This window comes from Sus scrofa, chromosome 10 (assembly GCF_054392235.1).
Source record: "Sus scrofa isolate SSC_HxYL_T2T_F1_AM1 chromosome 10, Sscrofa_HxYL_maternal_Yorkshire_Landrace_v2.0, whole genome shotgun sequence".
NCBI classification, from domain to species: Eukaryota; Metazoa; Chordata; class Mammalia; order Artiodactyla; family Suidae; genus Sus; species Sus scrofa.
The window spans coordinates 5,148,382-5,174,407 of record NC_139392.1 but is presented as its reverse complement, the minus strand read 5'-3'; the positions used below and the strand labels follow the sequence as shown (position 1 = coordinate 5,174,407).

Genomic DNA, 26,026 nt, shown 5'->3' with positions numbered 1-26,026 from the left:
ATCATGTTTTCCTAGTAAAGGTAGTTTTCCTACAGTTTTTGAAGAGAAACATTCATATTTTGATTTTTTGTGAATTGAATTTGAGAAAAATGTTTATGAAGTAACACCATTTTACATATGAAAACAACAATAAAAAGTGTCATGCCTAGCATTGTGCTAAGTATATTAGAAATTTTTAAAATATGTAAACATTGAATTCTAGGTATAGAAATTTTATATTTTTCCCCAACTCAATATTTTTTTTTTCTCAGAAGTAAACCAAAGCAATATATATTTTTCTGGTCCGTGTGTTTTCTTTTTTTTTTTTGTCTTTTTGCTATTTCTTTGGGCCGCTCCCGCGGCATATGGAGGTTCCCAGGCTAGGGGTCTAATCAGAGCTGTAGCCACTGGCCTACGCCAGAGCCACAGCAACGCAGGATCCGAGCCGCGTCTGCAACCTACACCACAGCTCACGGCAATGCCGGATCGTCAACCCACTGAGCAAGGGCAGGGACCAAACCCGCAACCTCATGGTTCCTAGTCGGATTCGTTAACCACTGTGCCACGACGGGAACTCCTGGTCCGTGTGTTTTCACACACACCATGATAAGGTGTTTAACATTTATAAACATATTTGTTTATGCAAACCTCTTTAAACAAATATTGTCTAGTATTTTGCATGTTTTTGCCACTTAACCATCATAAGAATATCTTTAAGTTTTTCTTTTTAAAAAGTGGATTTAATGTTTTCACATAATTTAAAAGCAATAAATTGAAGTTCCCATTGTGGCTCAGTGGTAATGAATCCAACTGGTATCCATAAGGATGTGGGTTTGGTCCCTGGCCCTGCTGGGTGGGTTAAGGATTCAGTGTTGCTGTGAGCGGCATTGTAGGTTGTGGACTTGGCTTGGATCTGGTGTTGCTGTGGCTGTGGTGTAGACTAGCAGCTGCAGCTCTGATTTGACCCCAGCTTAGAAACTTCCATATGCCATGGGTGTGGCCATAAAAAGAAAAAAAAATAAATGCAATAAATCTTTTGTCTTTCCAAAAGTTCTGTTTATGGTGTTCACAATAGTCAACCCTAAAACTTCATGTTTTTACACTTCTAGATAAAGAAAGGAGACTACTTTTTGTTGGAAATAACTATATTTTTCATCCCTTTGAAATTGTTTCCCAGTTGGCCCCTTCCCTGAATTTTCTCCTCTAAAACATGTCCAAGCTAAGACATAAAGTCATGAGGCTCACTAGTTATATCATTTTCATGAACTCTAACCTGGGCACTCCTGTAGTGCTTCTCTTCCCTAAAGCACTGAAAAATTTACAAATAACATTTTGCTATTGGAGAAGAAACCCCAGGCAGGCAAGTCACTTGGGGAAAAATATTCATTCTTTATTATTCCTTCTAAAAAGGCATATCCAACACTTAAAATGTATTATTCCAGGGGCATTTCTGTTTGTTTCTTTGGATTTGTTTTGCTTCACCTTCTGAAACAAGACCCATGAGAAAATAAAAACTTACCATTAGAAAGATAAAAGATAATTGGAATCACAGTTTAAAAAAATTAGTACAAATTCCTCTTACCTAGATTACTCTTTTTCCTAATCTCTTTAACTTCCTTTAAATTAGTGCACTATATACATGTTATGTATTCCTGTCTTTTCGAGTTGCTTATTTAAAACCTGGCTATTTCAGATGTCTTCTGTTATTGGCATAATCTTTATTTTGCTTGCAACATCGATATTATGAGTAGATGGAGATGGGCACCACTTGTGATGTATAATTTCAGAAAGGCAGAAATCTCTGCCAAAAGCCCCTGCGTATCACTCATATATTTCAATCTGCATATCAGAAATTTTAATGATCTGAGAATAAAATTTTCTTCTACTGGGTCTTTGTCATATAGATTTCAATATAATTGAAAATACTAGTAGAAAAAAATAGACTTCAGGTCAGTTTCTTCTAGGCGTTTAAGGAAATTGACAACCAACTGGAAATAATACCCCAAGAGAAACAAGAATGGGCTAGTGGTGCACTGACATGGGAAGAAAAGACTACAAAAAGTGGGAGGGCATCTATTTAATTGTAAATACATAGTTCATCACTTTGGTCAGCACATTCCCTAGTTTCAAATGAATGCAACACATGGAAATAAGACAGAAAATTGTGTTCTCTTGCCATATGTCAAATTTATATACATTATTTTTGATTTTTTTTTTGTCTTTTGTCTTCTTAGGGCTGTACCCACAGCATGTGGAGGTTCCCAGGCTAGGGGTCTAATCAGAGCTGTAGCTGCTGGCCTACGCCACAGCCACAGCAACGCCAGATCTGAGCCACATCTGTGACCTACACCACAGTTCACGGCAACACTGGATCCTTAACCCACTGAGCAAGGCCGGGAGTTGAACCTGCAACCTCATGGTTCCTAGTCAGATTCATTTCCACTTCACCACAGTGGGAACTCCCTATTTTGAATTTTTTGCATATGTAAGCAGTAAGAGAAAAAAACATGAATAAAATGTATTTTTATACTTTAGGGAGAAAATTAAAATTCTACTATCTCCTTAATATTTATTTTCTCAGAAATGGAGTTTTGTTGTCTCATTTCATAGTTACTGAATATAAGGAACTATATGATAATTCAAGGTTACTTAATAGTAAAATAACATACAAGTTACCACTATAAGTGTATTAAACAGGGTATAATAAATGCTATCTATTTTGATAAAAAGACTCGACATGTATTGAAAATAAACTGTCATAGTAGATTCAGTTTCATGACTTTCTACCCATTTCTAATTTTGCATCACTGCTATATGAGAACTCTTCACAAAAGGTTACCAGTGGGTAATAATCTGATTCTAATATTAAATTACCTAATTTGTAGCCTTTATAATCTAAATTTAGTAATTGCCTAATGTTTATGTCAAATTGAGTAATATTGAATTGAAAGCTGAAAGCTAGATGGAGCAAAAAAATAAGTATGCAGTTGAGCTATGTCTGAAACCTCAATATAAATATTTCCTTGGGGTGATCTATATCAATCTATGCAAAATTTCTTAAGTAAGATAAGTGGGATTATCATTTCCTACTAAAAGATTGATATTTAAATGGCTTTTTTATTTGGCTGCTGTCAGCTAAAATGATGGACCTAAAATACTTAGCATAATATGACCAAAGTAAGTTTCAGAAGAAAAATGTAGACTCTGTTTTCCCTTATAACTTCCAGGCTAGTTGAAGATTGAGCTATGCATGGGTAGATGATGATAATGATATGATGATGATATGGTGGTGGTGGGACTGATAGACGGATAATTAACAGGTAGACAGGTATACGAGAGAATGTCAAAGAATAAACTTTACAAAAGACACACAGTCATGTCACTTAGTGCTGATGTGCATCTTGAATTCATAGGCTGGGGTTAGGAAGACCTTATGTGCAGGATCTGGCGAAATGGTCAGAATCTGAGAAGGAAGAGATGTTACAGAGGAAGAGGACTGGGAACACAATGAGCTCAAACCCTGAGGCAGATGATAAAATTTAGATCTCGTTCTGCTAACTCTGTGCTCTGTGGCTTTAGGAAGGTTATATAACTTCCCACCTGTAAAATGGGGCATTACTAATAGTACCTGCCTCTTATGTTGTTAGAGTGCCAACTAAGTTAATATATGCACACCACCCAGAGCAACACCTGTGTAAGTGTTCAGTGATGTTCTAGGTTTGGGGGATAAGGACAGCATGGGAGACAGTTAGGGCACAGTCGTGTCTTGCTCTATAAACTGTCAGTTCACTGTTCACAAAATTTACATTTTTTTTCAAAGTTTTCAAATTCCCCAAGTGTCTGTTATATTATTTTAAAATGCTTTAATCTTTTCACTCATTCTATCATATTTCATTGTGTTGGCACATAAAATATTTCATATTTACACTCAATTATCATTCATTTCTATGTATTTATTGGCTAATTAAATATAGGTGCTATGCTAGTGATACTGCTGCTAACATACACTGAACAGAGTGGTATCAAGGGGTTCATTAAAAGTATATGCTATGGCTCATGCTTTGTAATAAATTGCTCAATACAGTAATTATGAGATCTGTGGCATGTCCATGACTCACAGAAGTGGGAAAATTCCATCACTCTGAAAAAATTGAATTTTTGCCTCATTTATCTTAAAGCTATAGCATTCCATTTATTGACACATAACTATAAAAGTGGTGGGATAAATTGACAACTTCTAGTCTTTGACTTAAGTAAATTTACGGGTTTTTTTTATGTTCATCAGCTTGATATATTTGTCTTTTAATCTATTAGTTTTTAAGACTGATGAACTAATAAATACACTCACACAGTAAACACCTGGAGAACTAAACATTCCATTTGGCATCCCTTTCCATGTTGTAAGAACTAATAGCTATAACAGATAAGTTTCATTGCTGTATAGAAAGGAATTGAGCTAATTGGATTTTATGTATTAATTCACTGAATACTCAGATTAATCTTTGAAGAAGACTCTACTGTTGACCCAGTTTAAAAACCTAAAATTTCATTACTTTATTGTGTATGATTTTTTTCCCATAAATGCCCTGGCTACAGGTGGCTGAGAATTAGGATCTTAAAACTTCTCTGCCATCTCCATTTGTTTGAATTAATGCTAAAAACTGGCAAATGATGAGCACATACTTGCTACTAAATGGACATGACAAATTCAAGAATGATATTTAAATATAACTATTAAATATTTAAAGGATAGTTTACACTTTGAAATTTAGAGTAAAATGTTAAATGCTGTAAAGTCAAAAAGAGTACTTTCCTGCTAGTTGAGATAAAATACTCCTAATACTCAAAACTTGTTTGAATGTATATATTACTTCAAGTATGTGACAGCTATTGAACATTTCTGTGAAACTCAAATTCATATTTCGGGACATGGTAACATATAAACACATTTTTTTTAGTTTTTTCCCTCATATTTTCTTTCATCATGTTCCATCACAAGTGACTGGACATAGCTCCCTGTTCTATACAGCAGAACCACAATGCCTATCCATTCTTAATGTAACAGTTTGCATCTATTAACCGCAGATTCCCACCTCATCCCACTCCCTCCCCGTCAACAATCACAAGTCTGCTGTCCATGTTTGTGAGTCTGTTTCTGTTCTGTAGATAGGTTCATCTGTGCCATATTTTAGATTCCACTTATGAGTGATATCATAAGGTATCCTTTTTCTCTTTCTGACTTAATTCACTTAGTATGATCATCTCTAGTTGCATCCATGTTATTTCAAATGGCATCATGTTTTGTATGGCTGAGTAGTATTCCATTGTGTATATATACACCATTTTTATTAATCCATTCTTGTGTTGATGGACATTTAGGCTACTTCCATGTCTTGGCTATTGTGAATAGTGCTATATCAAATATAGGGGTGCACGTATCTTTTTGAATGAGAGTTTTGTCTGGATACATGCTTAGGAGTGGGATTGCTGGATCATATGTTAGTTTTATATTTAGTTTTGTGAGGTACCTCCATACTGTTTTCCATAGTGGATGTAACAATTTACATTCCCATAAACCATGTAGGAAGGTTCCTTTTCTCTGCACCCTCTCCAGCATTTGTTATTTGTAGTCTTATTAAAGATGGCCATTCTGAACACTGTGAGGTGTACCTCACTGGAGTTTTGATTTGCATTTCTCTAATAATTAGCGATGCTGAGCATTTTTTCACATGCATGTTGGCCACCCATGTCTTTTTTGGAGAAATGTCTATTTAGGTCTTCTGCCCATTTTTCAGTTGGGTTGTTTGTTTTTTGTTATTGAGTTGTATAAGTTGTTTGTATGTTTTGAAGATTAAGCCTTTGTCAGTTGTATCATTTATAACTATTTTCTCCCATTCCTTAAGTTGTCTTTTTTTTTTTAATGGTTTCCTTTTCTGTGCAAAAGCTTGTAAGTTTGATGAGGTCCCATTGTTTTATTTTTGTTTTAATTTCTATTCCTTGGGCTACTGACCTAAGAAAACATTTGTACAGTTGATGTCAGAGAATGTTTTGCCTATGTTCTCCTTTAGGAGTTTTACTGTGTCATATGCTAAATCTTGAAGACTTTTTGAGTTTATTTGTGTGTATGGTGTGAAGGTGTCTTCTAGTTTCATTTATTTACATGCAGCTGTCCAGTTTTCCCAGCAACGTATGCGGAAGATATTTTTTCCCATTTTATATTCTTGCCTCCTTTGTAGAAGACTAATTGACAATTAAGTGTTTGGGTTTATTTCTCGGTTCTCTATCCTGTTTCATTGGTCTGTATTTCTGTTTTTTTTGTACTGGTAACATATGGTCTTGACTATTGTACCTTTGTAGTAATATCTGAAGCCTGGGAGAGTTAAGCCTCCTGCTTAGTTTTGTTTGTGTGTGTGTGTGTGTGTGTGTGTGTGTGTGTGTGTGTTTTCTCAGTGTTGCTTTGGCAATTATGGGTCTTTTGTGGTTCCATATACATTTCAGAATGTTTGTTCTAGTTCTGTGAAAAATGTCATGGGAATTTGATAGTTAAACATTAAATCTGTAGATTGCTTTGGGTAGTATGGCCATTTTAATGATGTCAATCAGCTCCTTGGTCAGGTTTGTTCCTAGGTATTTAATTTTGCGATGCAACTATAAAAGGTATTGTTTTTTATATTCTTGTTATACTATTTCATTGTTAGTATACAGAGATGCCCACTTTCTGAATGTTAATCTTGTATCCTGCTACTTTGCTGAATTTGTTCATCAGTTTGAGTAGTTTTTGAGTGGAGTCCTTAGGGTTTTCTACATACAGTATCATGTCATCTGCATACATGTACAATTTTACCTCTTCTCTTCTAATTTGGATAATCTTATTTCTTTTATTTGTCTGACTGCTGTGGCTAGGACTTCCAATACTATGTTGAATAAAAGTGGTGAGAATGGGCATCCTTGTCCCTGTTCCAAATTTTAGTGGAAATGCTTTCAGCTTTTCTCCATTGAGTATTAGATTGGCTGTGGACTTGTCAGAAATGGCTTTTATTGTGTATGTTCACTCTGTACCCACTTTGGTAAGAGTTGTTATCACGAATGGGTGTTGGATTTTGTCAAATGCTTTTCCTGCGTCTATTGAGAAAATCATGTGGTTTTTTACTTTACTTTTATTAATATGGTTTATAGTGTTGATTGATTTGCATATGCTTTGTTTTTCTCTTGCAGCCTTTAGAATCCTCTCTTTAACTTTTGCCATTTTTATTGTAATATGTCTTGGTGTGGGCCTGTTTGCATTCAACTTGTTTGGGTCCCTATGTGCTTTCTGTATCTTGATATCTATTTACTTTAGATGTGGAAATTTTTCAGCCATAATTTCTTCAAATTTATTTTCAATCCCCTTTTCTTTTCTTCTTCTTCTGGAATCCTTATTATACATAGATTGACCTGTGTTATATTATCCCATAGATATCTTATATTGCTTTCATGTTTTTTCATTTGGGTTTCTGTCTGCTCTCCTGATTGGGTGACTTCCCGTATTCTATCTTCCATGTCACTCATTAGCTCCTTTTCATTATTCATTTTGCTCTTCAATTCCATTAACTCAGCTTGCAACTCTGCAAATGAATTTTCTAATTTTTTCTTTGCTCCTTATATTTTCTAGCTTCTTTCTGAATTAATTTGCATTACTATTAATATCTGCTCTTAATGCCTTTATTATTTTTTACAATCTTTTTGAAATCAGTGTCTATTAGACAGCAGATGTATGTTTCATTATTTGCTCCTTCAGAGGAATTATCCTGTTATTTTAATTGGGATTATAGCAACACTATTGAGATTGTTGTGTATTCCAATGTAAAATTAAAGTGGCTCCTCAATAACCTCAATGAAATTAGGGCCCCAATTTTCTAAATTCCACTTAAAAATTATCAAGTTTAAAGTTTTGATGATAAAAAAACCACATCATTGAAATTTTCATATTAAAAATGCAATGAAGGGCAATAAGAGGTACAAATTTCCAGTTATAAAATAAATGAGTTCTTGGGATGAAGTATACAGCATAAGATATACAGTCAATGATACTATAACTGTATGGTGATACATGGTAACTAAACCTATTATGGTGACCACTTTGTAAAGTATATTAATATCTACTCTCTATGATGTATACCTGAAACCAGTACGATATATTAAAATTCATTTTAAAATGCATTTCCTAATTAACACATATCAGGCATTATAGAAGGTAGTCACAGAGCCAGTTGTTAATGAAAATTCACTATTTAACACTGAAAATATTAGACTTAGTATCCAGAAGCTGAGCTGTTGAGAAATCACTACTTGTTCACTAGCTAAATAGGGAATTTAAGTCAGTTTATTTATTTATTTTGATAATTGTTATAAAAATTGATTGTTATAAAAGGCAATCTTGAAAAAAAAACAAAAAAACAAACAAACAAAGAGCTGGAGGAATCAGATTCCCTGACCTCAGACTATACTACAAAAGTACAGTTATCAAAATACTACGGATACAGGCACAAAAACAGACATAAAGCTCAAAGAAACAGGATAGAAAGCCTAGAAATAAACCCAAACACCTGTGATCAACTAATTTAGGAAAAAGGCCAGTATATACAATGGAGAAAAGACAGTCTTATTAATAAGTAGTGCTGGGAAAACTGGACAGCTGCATATAAAGCAAAACTAGAACATTCTTTAACACTGTAGACAAAAATAAACTCAAGATGGATTAAAGACCTAAAGGTATACTGAATACTAATACAACCCCCAAAGGAAAACATAGGCAAAACACTCTCTGCCATAAACAGCAGCAATATTTTTCTGGATCTTTTAGAATAATGGAAATAAAAACAAAGATAAACAAATGGTATCTAATTAAATGTAAATGTGTTTTGACAGCAAAAGAAACCATAAACAAAATGAAACAGCCTGCAGAATGGGAGAAAATATATGCAAGTGATGTGATTGACAAGGAATTAATTTGCAAAATACACAGCCCATGTATTTCAGTATCAAAAGAACAAAAAATCTGATCAAAAAATGGGCAGAAGATCTAAATAGACATTTCTCCAAAAAAGACGGACAGATGGCCAAGTGGCACATGAAAAGATGCTCAACATTGCTAATTATTAGATGAAAATCAAAACTGCACACTGGTCAGAATGGCCGTCATCAAAATGTTTACAAATAATAAATGCTAGAGAGGGTATGGAGAAAAGGGAACCCTCCTACACTGTTGGTGGGAATATAAACTGGTGCAGCCACTATGGAGAACAGTATGGGTGTTCCTTAAAATATAGTTACTATAGGATCCTACAGTCCCACTCCCAGGCATCTATCTGGAGAAAACTCTAATTCAGAAAGATACATGCATCCCAATGTTTGTAGCACCACTGTTTCTAATAACCAAGATATGGAAGGAATCTTAACATCCATCAATGGAAGAATGGATAAAGAAGATGTGGTATACACACACAATGGAAGACTACTTAGCCATAAAATAATGAAGTAAGCCAGAAAGACAAAGACAAATACCATATAACACTGCTTACATGTGGAATCTAAAATAAATGATACAAATTATTTACAAAGCAAAAATAGACCCACAGCCATGGAAAACAATCTTAAGGTAACCAAAGAAAAGAGGTGGGGAAGGGATAAATTAAGAGTTTGGGATTAACATATGTAAACTACTATATAAAAAACAGATCACCAACAAGGACCTATTGTATATGGCACAGGAAACTATGCAAAATTTGCTGTAATAACCTATAAGGGAAAATAATATGTATACATATATATATATATATACACACATACACATATATATAGTATACATACGCATATAACACACATATGTAATAACTGAATAATTGTGCTTTACATCTGAAACTAATAAACATTATAAATAAACTATACTTCAATTAAAGTGAAAAAAGTATCACTCCACATATTTACGGGCTAATGCCATAGTTTAAATGAAAGAATGCCCTTAGATGATTCTTGAGGTCCCTTTAAGTTCTAAAATTCTATTTTATAGTTTCCAGATATACTTTATTACCTGAGGAATTAGTTTATGATGTTTAGGGTAAATATGTCTGAAAGCAATTCACCTTGAATATGTTGAAATAAACCTATTTTAAAAAAACTATTTCCATTTCAGGAAAAATCCATCATGCAGAATATACTTTGTCACTTGCATATGTTAAATTATCTTTTCTCTGTGAGTACTATCAGAATAGATACATACATTTTAAACTATAATATTATGTAAATATGCTTTGCTCTCATCATCATCATTCCTTATAACATTTAAAGAGTATTGAGAAGATTTGAATTAAGTTTGCTGCTTGAGCTTTTATTTAGACTCATCTAGTGGACATAAACTATCACATGCTGTATTATACCATCTTATTAAGCATACATTATAGAAATGAGAGAGGAACTGGTGATTATTTGTTCTTATAACCCTAAAAGGAGAATCTGAATCTTAAGTAGTAATTAAAGAAACCAAACTACCTTGTAAACAAAGCATCTGTTACGTGGGCATGACATTTTCCCTTTCCCTTTGTGAGGAAGAGCCTTGAATCTAATTGTACATTATAATTGCATATCATTCCTTTTGAAACTGTTTAATTATTCCTCTACTTCTTTTTGTATATCTCTTCATTTTTAGCCAAACTGTTCTCCATGAATACATTAGTACTAATTCTGTAATTAAAATATTTGTGTTTCTCCTTGAAAATGGCTAAATAGCTTATGCCTCACTCCAAGCTGTTGGGGAAGGGAAATTAGGATTTTTTAAATTTTTTTGTGTTGGAACAGAAAATGAACTCTAACTTCATTCAATAGTCTTTTCATTCCGGAAGCAAGCATTCACTTCCATACAGAAAGAGCCCTGCAGTGACAGCATACCTTATGCAGACACCAGTGCCTTAGATGAAGGTTAATGGTTTGAGTTGCAGGAATACCAATATAGAGACACTAGAAGTGTCTGATGAAAGCCTGAAGTATAATATAAAATAAGACATCTGATTGTTCACAGTAATGGCTGTCATGTATTCTATGTAATTTTTCTGTCTCTCATATGCTCATTAATTTTAGGTTATAGGAAAAATATAAGTGCATATTGAATTTCAATAAATTTTATCTCCTCTTTTTAAATTTCTTCAAGCCAAAGTTTGAACCAGTGTTGCATCATGTCTTAAGTGTTAATTAATATTATTTACCAATGGAAATTGTACAAAGGTCAAAATTTTCTCTGATTTCTAATAATTGTCTACTTTACTTGGTTCCATAACTATTTATTGAAGCACCTGTTAATGCTCCCAGAAATACTGGAGGTGGATTGAATCAAATGAAGAAATAAATCATGACCCATAGACTCCTGTGTTATACTGATGTTAGGAGTAGCATTATTGTATTGGTATTATCATTAACAAGATGAGGAGTTGTCGGGTAGATGTGGGAAGCAGGATTCTAGGAGGACCACTAAGATTACAGGTCTCGTGTGTAAGTGTCCTCTGACTATAATGGGATATCACTCTTATCATTAGGTTACCAATCAGTAGCGTGAGTTAATCCAACTGGAACTTATGTTGGTCCAGGTTTAATTAAATGAGGCTTAGAAAGAAGATGAAGCACCAAATATATTCCTGCTGGCCTGAAAGAAGGCAGTATTTGTGTTGGGAACTACATATGGAAGGGCACAAATCATTTAACTATGGGCAGCTTTTAAGAACTGAAAGAGGTTGCTTGCTCACTCCTAAAAAGTAAACAGTCCTACACCTAAAAGGAACTGAATCCTGCCAAGGCCATGAATGAGCTTGAAAATAAATCATTACCTAGTAGGTCTTAAAAATGAGATCCAAAACATGGCCAACACATTCATACAGCCTTGTAAGATCCTGAGCAGAGGATCAAGTTCACCTGTGTTGGACTTACGATCTATGAAAACTATGAGATAATTAATGAGTATTGTTTTAAGCCTCCATGTTTATCTAACTTGACATACAGAAATTAAACTAATATAGATAATGTAAAATCCACTGTACAAAATACCTAACAAAATATATTAGTGTTCCAAGTATAATAAAGTATATACATTTAAGAGCACCCTGATATTAAAATGAAATTCCTAGAAATTCCTGGATCTTAAAAGAGAATCTTGAGTTTAATTTTATTCATTATCATTAAGCCTACATAAAACATTCTTCATGGGAGATGGGGAGAAGCTGGCAGAATAGTAAGACGTGAAGCACACCTACTTCCATAAAATACATCTAGAATTCATGTATCACACAGCAAATGTGCTAAATGCAGGCAAAAGACCTTAGGATTCTGACAGAGCAAGAAAATGTTCACAAAGCTGGGTAGGACAAAAGAAAAAATGTGAAAGAAAGCGGGATGGGACCTGTACCCCTAGGAGGGAGCTGGAACAAAGAAAAAAGCTCCTACCTGCTGGGACATCCCCTCACCAGTGAGATCAGCCAGGACAGAGTAAGAACTTTAGAGTCTCAGAGGGGAACACAACAATTGGTGTGAAACAGTTAAAACAAAAACAGTCCTCCACAAATGATCATTGCTGCCACCCTGCATTTTCCAGCTGTCTTCTGGTATAGGCAAGCATTGGGAACTGAAACTCAGGCTCTGGATTTCAGACTCAGACCAAGAGCTGGGGCTGGCTACTTGGGAAAAGACTGAGGTTGGCCAAGAGAAGGAAACAGCTTGGAGTGACTAGAGTCTAAGGTGATCACAGTTGTGGGTGTAAGTTATGGATACTCTGACAGACTTAGAGGCCAGGTACCATTATTTGGGGATGCTGGAGGGAAGGGGCAGGATCCACCACCACCATCTTGGTTCCTGCGTGTGCTCTCAAGCTGCAGGACAGAACCTGCTCCAGCTCCAGGAGCCATGGTGGGAGCAAATGCTGCCTAGCAGCAAATAGGGAGCATTCTTAATCCTTAGGGCTACAGAGAGCACTCCTACAAACAGCACAACAAAGGGAGTGATTATGGGAGTGACACTTCCCCATGCAGCTATCCCTTATGTGTGGAATGTATAGCTGAGTTTTTAGAATGAGTAAGTTATGTTGAACAGTATTTTATAAATGAAAATATCTCAATAAGCATGTTTCATTGCCAGATCTGTTTTTTTGTTTGTCGATTTGTTTCTCCTACCAAAAAACATTTCCAGAAAAGAAAGAACACTGAGGAAATTTTACTGTGCTGAATGTTTAGAAATACTCCTTAATTTTAAAATTGTTAATTTTTCATGATCCTAAAATAATGAAAGAAGAAGAGAGACAAGTATGGCAGAGAAGAAGGAATTGAGCTTACCTCCCTTTGCCTGCATACCAAAAGCACAACTAACTGCTGAAGAGCCATTAATAAAAAAGGCTGGAATCTACCAACAATATATTCTATATCTGAAGACATAAAGAGGAAAACCACAATGGTAGGAGCACACTCACAATATAATCAAAACCCATACGCAACAGGAGAGGAGCCCGGAAAGTGGAAAAAAGACTATATCGCAGAGGTTCTCCCAGGCAGTGAGAGTTTTGAACTCCGTATCAGGCTCTCCAGCCTGGGGATCTGGCCTCAGGAGGAGGAGCCCCAAGAGCATTTGCCTTTGAAGGCCAGGGTGTCCTGATTGCAGGAGATCCATAGGACTGAAGGAAAGAGAGATTCCATTCTTGGAGGATACAGTCAAGGTCTTGCATGTACTGGGTCCCAGGGCAAAGCAGTGACACTATAGGCTTCTGGGAAGGATCTACACGCTAGTCTTGGAGGATCTCCTGGGGATGTGGGCAGAGGGGAGGTGGATAAAGCTCAACCTGGGGACATAGACACTGATGGTAGTGCTATTAGGCAATACTCATCAATGTGAACTCCCACTGGCGGCAGATATCTTGCTTGGGTCATTAGCCTGTAGTCACTAGGTCTTGGATTCCTCTGGCCAGTAATCAGTAAGGTGGGAACACAGTTTCCCTTATCAGCAGACAGGTTGCCTAAACAATTCCTGAGCCTACAGCCACTTTGAGACATTCCCCATGACATGGAGCTGCCCACAAAGCTGGCCCTCCCACCAGGAAGCCTGAACAAGCCTCTAGACTAGATTTATCCACCATGGGGAAGACACCACAAGCAAGACAACTATAGTCCTGCAGCTTGTGAAACTGAGTCTACATCAGGTCAGAAACTACCCAGGGACCAGTGGGTCACTGGCCCTGGGTGATGAGAGGGGGTCACACAGCACATCCCCTATAGAGAGCCACTGCTCCAAGTTTGAGAAATGTAACTAACCTACCACATATATACAAATACAAATAGAAATTAGAAAAAATTAGAAGGTGAAAGACCAAGATAAAACCCCAGAAGAACAACTAAGTGAATTGATGATAGGCAATCTACCTGAGAATACGAACAGACTAATTACAATTACTTGAATCAAATATGCAATTTAAAAACTCCAAACAAACAGCAGTCCAACTTTGGATGGCTTCACAAATGAATTTTACCAAATATATAGAGGTAAACACCCATCCTTCTGAAACTTCCAAAATGTAGAGGAAGGAACACTTCCAAGCTCATTCTATGAGGCCACCATCACCCTGATGTCAAAACCAAAGAAGCTGCAAAAAAAAGAAAGTTACATGCCAATATCACTGATGAAAATAGAGATAAAAATCTTTACCAAAATACTAGGAAACCGAATCCAACAGTTCATTCAAGGGTCATAAAATATGATCAAATGTGATTTATCCCACAGGTATAAGAATTTTTCAATATATGCAAATAAGTGTGATATACCACATTAACACACTGAGGGATAAAAACTGTATGATCATCTCAATACTTACAGAAAAAGATTGATAAAATTCAGCATCCATTTATGATAAAACTCTCCAGAAAGTGGGCAGAGAGGGAGCGTACCTCAACATAATAAATGCCACATATGAAAGACCCATAGTTAACATCATACTCAGTGGTGAAAAGCTGAAAATATTCCTTCTAAGTTCAGGAACAAAACAAGGATCCCACACTTGACACTTTTATGCAACATAGTTTTGGAAATCCTAGCCCTGGCAATCAGAGAAGAAACAAACATAAAGGGAATCTAAATTGGAAAGAAGTAAAACTGTCACTGTTTGCAGATAACAGGATACTATACATAGATAATCCTAAAGATGCTACCGGAAGACTATTAGAGCTCATCAAGGCATTGGGTCAAGTGGCAGGATGCAAAATTAATATACAGAAATCTGTTGCATTTCTGTATGCTAATAAAAAAAGACCAGAAAGAGAAATTAAGGAAACAATCCCATTTACCACTGCATCAAAACAAAAACAAAACAATACAAACCCTAGGAATACACCTTCCGAAGGAGGCAAAAGACCTGTACTCTGAAAACTGTAAGATGCTATTGAAATAAATTAAAGACGACACAAACAGATGGAAAGATATACCATGTTCTTGGATTGGAAGAATCGAAAGTGTCAAAATTACTGTACTTCCCATGGCAATCTATGGATTCAATGAAGACTCTATCAAATTACCAATGGCATTTTTTCACAGAACTAGAAGAAAAACTATAAAATTTGTATGAAAACGCAAAAGACTTGGAGTAGCCAAAACATCTTGGGAAAGAAAAACATAGCTGAAGGAATCAGACTCCCTGTCTTCATACTATATTATTAAGCTACATTCATCAAAATAGGCACTGGCACAAAAGCAGACACATAGATTAGTGGAACAGGATAGAAATAAACCTGTGCCCCTAGGATCAGTTAATTTAGGACAAAGGACACAAGATTATAAAATGGAGAAAAAGTTTCTTCAATAAGTGGCTGGGAAAACTGCAAAGCTACATGTAAAAAAAAATGGAACTAAGACATTCTTTAAAACCATATAAAAAAAAAAAAACAACAACAACAAAAAAAAAACAAAATGAAGTAAAGAACTAACTATACATTACAAAACTCCATGAGGAAAATACAGGCAGAACACTCTTTGACATAAATCATAGCCATTTCATTTTGGACCCATCTCCTAAAGTAATGGAAGTAAAAACAAAAATAAGTTGAAACTCATTTTTCAATAAGTTGAAAAATTAGTTGAACTTAGTGGTTTGCACAGAAAAGCAAACCATAAACAAAACAGAAATACAACCTAGGGACTGGGAGAAATGATTTGTAAGTGATGCAACCAATAAGAGATTAATTTCCAAAATATACAAGCAGCTCATGCAGCTCAATATCAAAAAAGCAAACATCCAAGGGTTGTGGGGGAAGGAAAGATTGGGGGTTTGGGATTAGTAGATGCAAACTACTGTGTGTGGGATGGAAAAATAACAAGGTCTTACTGTATAGCATAAGAAGTTATATTCAATGTCCTGTGACAAATTATAGTAGAAAAGAACATATGTATGTGTAATTGAGTCACTTTGCTGTACAGCAGAAATTAATGCAACATTGTTAATCAACTGTACTACAATAAAATTTTAATAAAAACAGTCCAATCAAAAATAGGCAGAAAATCTAAATAGACACTTCTCCAGAGAAGACATACAGATGGCCATGAGGCATATGAAAAAATGTTCAAAATTGCTAACAATTAGAGAAATGCTAATCAAAACTAAAATGGGCCAATCCTATCCTCTTTCCCACTACAACATATAGAGTAGATAACTAATAGGGACTGTATAGCACAGAGAAGTTTATTCAATGTTCTGTGATAACTAACATGGAGAAAAGAATCAATATATGTAAAAGAATCATTCACTTTGCTGTAAACCTAAAGTTAATACATTATAAATCAATTATACTGCAATAATTTTTTTTTAAAAAAAACTTCAATGAGATATCACCTCACATAAGCCAGAGTGGCCGTCATTAAAAAGTGTATAAAAAGGAGTTCCTGTTGTGGCTTAGTGGTAATGAACCTGACGAATATCCATGAGGGATGCACGTTCAATCCCTGGCCTTGCTGAGTGGGTTAAGGATACAGCATTGCCATGAACGGCAGTGTAGGTTGCAGACCTGGTTCGGACCCTATGTTGCTGTGGCATGGTGTAGGCTGGCAGCTGCGACTCAGATTCAACCCCTAGCCTGGGAACTTCCATATGCTGCAGGTATGGCCCTAAAAAGTAAAAAAATAAAAGTGTACAAATACTAAATGCTGGTGAGGGTGTATAGAAAAAGGAAGACTCCTTCTCTGTAAGTGGGAATATAAATTGGTACAGCCACTAGAGAGACTAGTATAGAGGTTCCTTAAAACCTAAAAATGGAATTACCATATGATCTCATAATCCTACTCTTGGGCATACATGTGGCGAAAACTATATTCAAAAAGGTGCATGCATCCTATTGTTCATAGCAGCACTATTTACAATAGCCAAGACATGGAGGTAACGTAGATGTCCATGAACAGGTGACACATAAAGAAGATGTCATACACACACAAAGGGATGCTACTCAGAGAAGAGAACGAAATAATACCACTTCCTCCAACATTGATGGCCATAGGGATTATTGTACTAAGAAAGCCAGAGGAAGACAAGTGTTGTATTATCAGTTTTATGTGGAATTCTTAAAGAATAATACAAAGGAACTTATTTACAAAACAGAAATAGACCCACAGCTATAAAAAACAACCTTATGGTTACCAAAGGGGAAAGCAGTGTGGGGAGAGAGAAGTTGGGAGTTTGGGATTAACATACACATACTACTATGTAAAAAAGAGATAACCAACAAAGACCAACTACATGGCACGGGGAACTAAACTCAGTGTTTCGCAATAACCTTTAAGGGAAAAAGATCTGAAAAAGAATATAAGACCTTTCTTTTAATACAGTATGTATATATATGTATATATAAGTGAATCCCTTTACACCTGACACTAACGCAAATTTTAAACCAACTATCCTTCAATAAAATAAATACAATGGCCACAATCCAAAAAAACAGTACAGAGAGCTTATTTCTTTTAAGAATATATAATATTTAAAAACTGTGTGGAGCGTATGGTACTTACATGATCATAAGCTGTAAATAACCACTTCAAAGCATAGAGATGTTTGTTCATTGTGACGGGGATGAACAGATCCTATGGGAAAATATAATTTGAAATTTAATTCTCTTCTGTGAAGTATTTTACCATCCAATATATTATTAAAAAAAAAAAACTCGGTTCATCTGCCTAATGTGTATTGTGCAAATCTAATAGTTTAATAAACTTATATGAAAAAGGAAACTATTCTGTAAACATACCTAAGAAAGTAGAATATTCATTTTCCAAGTGGTCTCAGTACTAAATACAGAGACTTTTTTAGGCTTAGATAATAGAATACTCCAAAACATTTTTATTGAAGAATTACATATTTAACAAACTTATACTTTAAAAAAAAACGACTTCAGCTTTTTTAAGAGAAGTTTTAGATTCATAGCAAAACTCAGGGCAAAGTACAGAGATGGCAGGTACACCACCTCCCCCACCACAGAGCTACATTTGTTACCATTAATGAACAATGTGTTACCGCCAATGAACCATCATAATTATGCAAAGTCTTTAGTTTACATTAGGGTTCACGCTGGATGAACAAGAGTACATTCTATGGATTTGGAAAAATTTATGACATGTATCCAGCATTGCAGAATCATGCACAAAGTTTCATTGTCCTGTAGATCTCCGCACTCTGCCTCTTAATCTTTCTCTGCTACCCCCTGGAAAGCACTGATCTTCTTCCTGTCTCCATATTTTTATATTTTTCCAGAATGTCATATATTTGGAATTATATATTATGTAGTCTTTTCAGAATGGTTTCTCTCAGTAACATGCATTTCCGTTTCCTCATGTCTTTTCATGACTTGATAGCTCATTTATTTTAGCACTTAATATTCCATAGCCTGGATGTACAATGATTTATTTATTCACGTACTAAAGGACATCTTGGTTGCTCCCAAGTTTTGGCTATTAAGAATAAAGCTTCTGGAGTTCCCTTTGTGGCTCAGTCGGGTAAGAACTGGACATAGTGTCTCTGAGGATGCAGTTTCAATCCCTGGCCTCACTCACTGGGTTAAGGTTCTGGCCTTGCTGCAAGCTGCGGCATAGATCACAGATGCAGCTTGGATCTGGTGTTGCTGTGGCTGCGGCGTAGGCTCTAATTCAACCCCCTCACCCAGGAACTTCCATATGCCAGAGGTGCTGCCCTAAAAAGAAAGAAGCAGAAATCTACTGTAAATGCTGTGCGCAGGTTCTTGTGTGTTCCTAACTTTTTAATTCCTTGTCCAAGTACCGAGGAGTGCGATGGATGATCATATGGAAGAGTATGTTTTGTTTTGTAAAAAACCACCAGGCTATCTTCCGAAGTAGCTGTACCATTTTGCATTCCCACCAGCAATGAATTAGGGTTCCTGTTTTTTCCCATCCTTGTCAGCATTTGGTGACATAGGTGTTCGAAATATTGGCCATTCATTTTTTTTTCTTACAGTTTTATTGAGATATAATTGACATACAGCATGGTATAAATTGAAGATGTACAGTATAATTATTTATCTTACATGCACCATGAAATTATTATGCAGTAATTCTAGTGAACATCTGTCATCTGCAAAATTTTTTAAAATGAAAAAAAGAATTCCTTGTGAGGAGAACTCTTAGGATTTGCTCCCTTAGCAACGTTCATAGGTAACGTACAACGGTGTTAATTACAGTTAATCATGTTGGGCATTACGTCCCTAGTACGTACTGATCTCATAACGGGAATTTTGTACCCTTTGACCACCTTCATCCAATTTGCCCTTCTCCTATACCTCCTGCTTCTGGATACCACACATCTGGTACTTTTTCTATGTATGTGCTATTTTTTTAATTTAATCTGTTGTTGAAGTATAACTGACCTACGAAACTATTTTAGTACCTGTTACACAGACAATGCAGTGATTCAACGTAAGTTTGAAAATGATCGCCATAAGTCTAGTTACCATACCAAGATACTGCATGTTTATTGACTATATTCCCCACACTGTACATTTCAGACCCATGACTATTTTGTAACTGGAAGTTTGTACCTCTTGTTCTGGATTCTGACCATTTTAATTGATGTGTAGTGATATCTCAGTGCTGTTTTAAAGTTCATTTCCTGATGGCATGTTTTGTGGTTTGTTTTCATATGCTTATTTGCCATCTGTATATCTTTTTTTTTTTTTTTTTGCTCTTTTTAGGGCTGCACCCATGGCATCTGGAGGTTCCCAAGCTAGGGGTCCATTCGAAGCTGTTGCTGCTGGCCTATGCCAGAGCCACAGCAATGCCAGATCCGAGCCATGTCTGCAATCTATACCACAGCTCATGACAATGCTGGATCCCTGACCCTCTGAGTGAGGCCAAGGACTGAAACTGTATCCTTATGGATACTAGTTGGATTCATTTCCGCTGAGCGAAAACGGGAACTCCTAGCCCTTTTTTAAATTGAATCATTTTCTTATGGTTGAATTTCAAAAGTTCGTTGTACATTGTGGATAAGAACCCTTTGCCAGTTATGTGTTTTGCAAATATTTTCTTTCAGTCTGTCTTTTTAGTCTCTTGACAGTGTCTTTTGCGGAGCAGAAATTTTAAAATTTAATGAAGTCCAGATTATCAATTATTTATTTCATGGATCATGTCTTTAGTCATACCAAAAAAGTCATTCCTAAACCCAAAGTAAGCTAGGTTTTCTCCTGTTTTGTCTTCTAGATTTTAGAGTTTTGCATTTTTGTCTGTGCTCTTTTTCAAGTTATTTTTCTGTAGCATATAAAGTCTTTGTCCAGCTTCAGTTTTTAGCATACACTTTTTTATTTGCCGAAAGTAAGATGGATGAGGACACATCTCTAAGATGAGGCTGCACTGCATTTCCTTGTGATGAAATAGCCCTTTCCTGGAGCAGTCCCTAGGTCCATATCCCTACCCACTTACCTTGGAGGACTCTCACATTTCAGGCTGCTATATACACCCACTCAAATTGCCCCAGGTCCAGGTACCAGACAACCAGGACCATCCCTTGACCCAGAACCTGTGAAATTTTTCAAATCAGCCAGTCCACAGGGAGTTCAGGAAAGCAACTTAACCTCACTTCCTTACCATACATAAGCTGCCCTGTATAGCTCCAAATTGTTGCCCAGCTGCAACCCTTACGTGGCTCTGCCTGGCAGCCTTCTCGTTTAGAGCTGTAACAAACAAATCTTTCATCTGTTGAGTGTCAATGTTTGTGCCTCACAATTAAAAGAATCTTTAAATCATATATATATTCCCATTGCCTGGTCAAAGAAGTGCGAGACAAGTGCTTTGGGAGGTGATGATATGAAAGCCAATTATTAATTATTCAGTGAATGGTTGTTCAGCCTTCCATAGGAATTTACATGAACGGAAAAATAATCTGAGAGATATGTTGAGGCAGAGTGAAGGGAAAACAACAGATCAGCTGGTCGTTCCCTGATTTGGTCACGCAGGGGATGTGTTTCCTATAGTTTAGATGGGAAACCAGCAGTGATGGTTAACTTTATGCTCCACCCACCCAACCAGAATGTAAGCTATCAGATAAAAAGGCAGGAAAGGCTGTGTAGTAGGTCAAAGAGGTAGGTGCTGAGCAGAGGGTTAGTACGTGAACAAATCCCCCATGTCAGGGAATCATGCAATGAGGATACTGCATATGGCTCCAAAGAAGCATGCATGCTTTTCATCAGAGAGCCAAGGAGCTCCTGTAGCATCACCAATTAAAAGGCCTCTGGCTTGTAGGTTTGTGTGCCTTTATTCTGTATGGATTTATTTGGGAACCCAGAAAAATACATGATGAAGTACTCACTCTATCTCAAAATGTGACTTTATTTGGAAATAAGGTCACTATAGGTATAATTAGTTAAGATGAGGTCATTAGAGTAGGATGAGTGCTTAATCTAATCTGACTGGTGCTCATAACACACAGAGACACGGGTGAAATACCACATGAAGTTCAAGGCAGAGATTAGACCAATGCATCTTCAAGCCAAGGAATGACGAAGATTGCTGGTTGTCTCCAGAAACTAGGAGAGTGCATGGAACAGATTCTCTCTCAGATCCCAAAGAAAGTACCAACCCTGCAGACACCTTTACTTCAGACTCTTAGCCTCCAGCATAATTAATGAGACTCAGTTTCTGTTGCTTTAAGCCACCTTTTTTGTGGTGCAGTGCTATGGCAGCCTTAGGAAACTGTTGTCCTTCCCCACTCCCGATTCTGGAATAATTAAACCAGAAGAGTATGAAGCAAAAAGGGGAGTGAAAATAGGCATGAGAGCCTCTGAGGACAGTCTGGGTATTGGGAGCAGAGGGAAGACTAGTGTTGGATTGTATATGAAGTTGAAATTTAGTTTAATTTAATTAATTAATTGTGTCTTTTTGCCCTTTCTAGGACCGCTCTCATGGCATATGGAGGTTCCCAGGCCAGGGGTCCAATCGGAGCTATAGCTGCCAGCCTACGCCACAGCCATACCAGATCTGAGCCGAGTCTGTGACCTACACCACAGCTCATGGCAACACCAGATCCTTAACCCACTGAGCAAGGCCAGAGATCGAACCCGCAACCTCTTGGTTCCTTGTCGGATTCGTTAACCCCTGAGCCACGACGGGCACTCTGAAGTTGAAATTTTAAATTGAATTGACTGAACAAGATATTTTACACTACTCTGAATCATATCTCTGTTTTTATTGTAAATATCTAATTTAATGAGTTAATGTTCATAAAGCTTTAAAGGACTAGGGGAGTTAAGCATTTTGTAGCAGGTATAGAGAAAAATAAAATTATATCATATATGTATGTTTAAGGTACACAATGAATCTGTCACATAGACTAGACTAGGAATGGCTGGATCTGAATGGGCATTTTCCATATCAGTTTACTTACCTGGAAGCAGTATTTAGCACTGGTATAATTTGTCCCACTGATCTCTAAGGAAAATGAAAAAAGAAAGAAAACTCCACAATTCATTAACACTTAATAAAATTTACATAATATATAAAATATATTTTGAAATATATATATTTGAATATACATCAGATATATTTTAAGGATCTGGATTCCATAACATTCAGAAAAATGAAATTATTTTGTTTCTGGCTTTTAATCACATCATCTTCCTTTTCCCTTTTTTTTTTTTTTTTTTTTTGAGGTAAAAGTTCTCCATATGACTTTATTTTGCTAAGATACAGTGTGCTTGTTCTATAGGCTATGCATATTCTGTTCAGCAAAATTAAAACTCACCATTAGTTGAACTTGAAGTTTCTCTGTAAGCAGCTCAGCAACTGTTTATTGCTACTTAACTATGCTTCTCAAGTGATGTATCAAAGTATTCAACCAACTAAATAGGCCTCTTGGAAGACTTTAATCTTTATAGAAACAAAACACAATGCAGTTGTTTATCCAATTATATAAACTATATTGAGAATATTTATATATAAATACAAGGCATAATAAAAATACAGGATGTATTTCTATAAGTTTTATATTTGCATATGCACATATATAATAGAATATTATACACGTGATAATATATATTATCTATATTATATACTAGATGCATGAATAATGCAATATGTTAGGTGCTATCACAAATATAAAAAGATGGCATCACACATTTTAACTGTAGGAGAAAACATCTAATTCCTATAATTATAAATGTTACTAATTCATGAGCACTAATTAATAATATCACTTTCAACTCAAAGTATTTAACTATGAGATTTACTCTGGAATCAGTTAAGAAATATCAGGGATTTTTTTTTTTTTTGGTAAAGATGAACTAGAGAATGAAATCAAAAGGAGTTTGCTGCTGCTTCTACCATTCCCTAACCCTAATCCAAGTCTAACCTTCAACCTGCTGCTTCTGCCATTCCCTAACCCTGATCCAAGTCTAACCTTCAAGGTCTTTTGATCTGTCAAGTTGAAATTTTCTGGGAGAACTATCTTATATCATCTGATTCAGAGGAAATCATGAAATAAAATCCACTTATGAGAAACAGCCTTTCAAACTTTACACCCATGTAGAGAGAATCATGAAGGAGTAAATATACCACATCTCCTTGTTGTAACCATACCCCATCTTCTAGACTGGGGCATCCACCCAAACCTTTTGAGATTTGACCACTGAATTCCTGTCTTTCAGATGTTACAGTCAGGCAGCAAGGATCCACAATCACAATAAGAATGCGTGAGATGGAGTGTTTGACTCAGTACTGGTTGGGAATTACGCAGCAAGGATGAAAGCAGAGGGACACTTGGAAAGGCCAGATTTGAGTTTGCATGGCAAGCCTCCTACAGGAGGCCCCAAACCAGCAACTGAAAAAGACACTCACTCTCATCAGGCCAACCAAGAACAATCAATTTGATGTATAAGTAGAACTTTGGTAACTGGAGATCCCTGTGTAAGGCTAATTTAAGTAAAGGATTCACACGAGCAAACATGTCTGAGTCAGGGAAAGCTGGTACTGACAGTACAGTAGAGTTTAGGAAATAATGGGAGATAAATAGGATACCTTGCATTCACTTGAATATGAGGTGAGAAAATTTACCTTGTAAATGATTTCTATATTAAAATGGATAAAATTAATTTATTGTAGGAGTTAGTTATTAGTAATGTATTCTATTAGCAATAACCTCATTTCTTTTAGGTATTATAATTTAATTTTTCCACTATTTAGAAAGAGAAATAATAGTATTTGAGATTATTTTTAACCAATGTCATCTCTTTTAACTCAAATCTTTTAAAATATCTTTATCACCAAAGAGTATGTAATAATTACTTTGTTCAGACACCCTTTCCCACAGGTTCAGGTTAGAGTTTGCTGGTAAAAGGCACTGATGGAAGATGGGAAGGTGGCAAACGGCAGACAAGTCCTGATTTTTCAAAGGGAGTTTGGAGCAGACATGTCTGTTTCCTGGCCAGATGTTGAGATCCACATATTCCTCCAGAGACAAAAATTTCAGTGGACCCCCGTGAGCAGTTGGTGATCAGCTGCTTCTAGTCCCTAACTGAGATAGTATGGTAACGATGAATTCCCTGAACTTTAATCTCGGTCTTCCAATATCTTTGTAAATCTCAAAGTCCTAGTGAATTCCATTCTTGACTGAAACCTGACAGATAGTATAGTTAGAAAATGGACAAGAACTAGGAGTTCCCATTGTGGCTTAGCAATAATGAACCCAACTAGTACCCGTTGTGGCTCAATGGTTAACAAATCCGATTAGGAACCATGAGGTTGCAGGTTCGATCCCTGGCCTTGCTCAGTGGGTTCAGGATCCGGTGTTGCCGTGAGCTGTGGTGTAGGTCACAGATTCGGCTCAGATCTGGCATGGCTGTGGCTGTGGCTGTGGCTGGCAGCCATATCTCTGATTAGACCCCTAGCCAGGGAACCTCCATATGCTGTGGGTGAGGCCCAAAAAGGACAAAAGAGAGAAAAAAAAAAAAAAAAAGAAAAAGAAAAGAAAAGAAAGGAATGCATAGAGTTAAATTCAGTGTGATTAGCATATGAAGAAATGGTGATTAATATAATACATCTTCAAAACATTTTTTAAAATCTTCTAGTCGATCAAAAAATATCTTACGTCTTACCCTTGCCTGATGAGCACACATCTTAGTTCATGATAATGAACTTGGACTGTAAAACATCATCAAAATGTTCTATAACAATTATGAGTAATTTCATACTTGAACAGTACATATTCTGTCCACTTATCAATTTGCCTAAAATTTAAATAATGAGTCCTACTTAGTGTGTGACTGACATCAATTGGGAATATTCAGTACTTTAAATATTTTTGAACTTAATTATCCTTTTAGCGTTGAGATCGACTCACACAATTCACCTCCTACAGAGTCACCTCTTTCTCCTCCCCTTTCTTTTTCTCCTTTTCTTCCCTCCACCCTCCCCTCTCTTTTTGTCAGCACATGAACGCACTTCTCAGGATGAGTTTGTCATTACCACTTAAGGAAATGTGCAATGGTCTCTGCGTTCAACAGAAAGTATTGTTTAC

The 26,026-nt window shown here is 36.2% G+C and overlaps 2 long non-coding RNA genes across 3 annotated transcripts in view; one reads left to right on the top strand and one right to left on the bottom strand.

Annotated features, from left to right (window-relative positions):
* LOC146398770 (uncharacterized) overlaps positions 1-21,188 on the bottom strand; it is a 29,760-nt gene extending 8,572 nt beyond the window's left edge. The window contains exons 1-2 of the long non-coding RNA XR_014817264.1: positions 21,106-21,188; positions 18,025-18,096 (exon numbers count right to left, since the gene is read on the bottom strand). This is a non-coding gene — a long non-coding RNA (uncharacterized LOC146398770). The remainder of the gene's footprint in view (positions 1-18,024; positions 18,097-21,105) is intronic.
* LOC102166515 (uncharacterized) overlaps positions 1-26,026 on the top strand; it is a 291,152-nt gene that overhangs the window by 187,758 nt on the left and 77,368 nt on the right. The window lies entirely within an intron of this gene.